General features: G+C 40.5%; 1 pseudogene; it reads right to left on the bottom strand.

Moving 5' to 3' along the window:
- Window positions 1–1,018: 1,018 nt before the first annotated feature.
- Window positions 1,019–1,933, bottom strand: LOC118574345 (annotated as a pseudogene).
- Window positions 1,934–2,504: the final 571 nt, after the last annotated feature.

Below are 2,504 nucleotides of genomic sequence, written 5' to 3'. Positions count from 1 at the left end.
AATAAAGTATAATGTATGAAATTGTGACATGTATGAAAATGCCACAAGGAAATCCAATATTTTGTATACTAACAACAAATAAACTTTATAGGGAACTAATGTGAATGTGATTTATTAAGGACATATCATCAGGAGAAGCTCCTAAAGAAATGGAGGTATTTTGAAAGGGAAGATAACTGAGCAAATATGTACTTTTGGGGTAATGTCAATCTTTGCTTTGTAAACTGCATCTCAAAATTGTCACTAGAGATGATAGAACAAGAGTTTTTATTTTCCTTACTAGACATTATTAACATACTTCCAATCCTCTGCTTACACGACCCAAGGCAATTCCACTAGCACAAAGTTAGTTCTCAAGAGAAAAATGAGAAGAAAAGTGTGTTACCCAGTCAGGGCTGTGCACACTTATCATGCCTGTGTTTGATACTCTGAGGCAGGAGCAGTCCCCCTAGTCCAAGTACAGATCCTAAATGAGGTACAAGGTGATTTCCCGGGCTGACTTAGGGTATAGAAAGGGGGTTAGGGAAGAAACATGAAAGGTGCAAAAGGTGGGATCTTAGGGACATGAAAAGTCTATGAAATGTACTAATTTACCTCTTTTTTTTTTTTGTAAATGCTAACTGTATTCACATAGAGACACAATGTAATCTCTGAGCCCAATATACAGAGAAAGGAAAAAAGCTAGAATTCTACACTACTACACAGGGGCTTAGCACCCCCCAGCCTCCAGCAGAGCCAAGGGGGGCAAAGGGTTTTTCTTTTTTCCCACAGAGCACAGTGGTGGTGTTGAATCCACAGTTTGAGACAACAAAGGATAAAAATTAATTTAGAACAGAATAGTGGAGATTCTTTACCTGCTGTAATTTGTTCAAGGTATTTTCCCCCAAATAGGTTGAGAACCATGGTGTTGAGAAGAGAGACCTCAGAAACAGGGCTACTGAGCACAGGGTGCGGGTGTGGGAGGGAAATGACTGCAGCTTGCTCCCAGGGACTGAAGAAAATTAAAAAATAAAAAGAAAATAAAAAAGAGGGTTGGAATCCATCAGTCTTCTGTGCTAGTCATCCTTGCCTTCATCCTCCTCTCCTTCCTCCCCTTCATCATCATCTTCATCTTCTTCACCTTCATCTTCATCCCCCTTCCTCATTAATATCTTCCAAGCCTTCATCATCATCATCATCATCATCATCATCATCATCTTCTGCCTCTCCTTCTTCATCATCCATATCAGGAACCAAATAGTACTGCAAGGGGTTTAGCCAAATATCGTCTTTGATGACCTCTCCTAACTCATCTGCACCTGCATCAGAATGGTCAGTGAACCAGGTGAAGAAGTTTTCTGGCTCTTCATGCTGCCTAATCCTGCTAGCCTCATTCTGCATTTGACTTGAGCGTTTTGTCAAATCCTTTCCAGATTTCCATTTGATTTCAGTGGACTTTGAAGATGGGTCACCACTCTCATTCAGATGAAATTCTTTGGAGAGAACTTTATTTTCAAAGTAAGGATTTTCATCAAAATAAAAATCTATTCTATAACCTGATTTAATGTCTTCAAATTCTGTCACTTCAACTCTGGTCAAGTAATGCAGAGTCTCTTCATCTTCCTCCCCAAGCAGTGCAGATACTTGTGGATGGTTGACAAATGTTGTTACCCCAAAATTTGGGATTTTGGCGATCAATTCTGATCTCTTCTGAAAAAAAGTGGTTGGCAGAGTTTGTTATATTTTGTTCTACTTTCAAAATTTCCTCACTGGCTTCTTCATTAAGTCTGTCTATTTCATTTTGTACTTTGTCAATGTGTTCGATTGCTTCTTGCTGTTCTTTTTCTCCCTTTGGCAGGCCGGGAGAGGCGGAGTTGTCCTCCAGCTTCGGGGCAGGGGCCGATTTGGGTTTCTTGGACTGAGGCAGGAGTGCAGATTGCCGTTTGGAGGCCATGGCACAAGGGAAGAGGCCAGGAGCCAGAGGCCAGCGGCCAGAGGATGCTCACAGCAGGAAGGTACTCAAGGATCATCAGAATACTGAGAGTAGTTGCAGTGACTTCAATTCTGAGTATACTGATACTGACTGTAGTTGGGATTCTGCATTTAGACAAATAAAACAGGAATATAATGATCAATATATATTGACCAGAGTTCTCTAAAGGAATAGAACTGATATCATTATTGTGTATTAAAAGGGGATTTATTAGATTGGATTATAGGATGCAGTCCAGATAGTCCAACAATAGCTCTTTTTCACACAGGAGAGGATGAATGAAAGTTGGTGGAAATGAGGAATCTCCCCTCCCCCTAATCAAAACATTTGATCCTCCTGATAAGGAAGTCCACTCCAAGCTAAACTTTACATTCTTAAATAGCTACAGGTGTTCAACCAAGCACCCATTCTCAGAAAAAAACACCAAATTCCTTTGCCCCAATCTACATTCTTGTCTTCTATAAAACCTTGGCTTCCCCATCCCCACAAGATAAGACCTTCTTTTCCTCAGGAAGGTTGCTTGTCCCTCATA

Source organism: Onychomys torridus, chromosome X (assembly GCF_903995425.1).
Source record: "Onychomys torridus chromosome X, mOncTor1.1, whole genome shotgun sequence".
Taxonomy (NCBI): Eukaryota; Metazoa; Chordata; class Mammalia; order Rodentia; family Cricetidae; genus Onychomys; species Onychomys torridus.
This window is presented reverse-complemented; position numbering and strand designations above follow the sequence as displayed.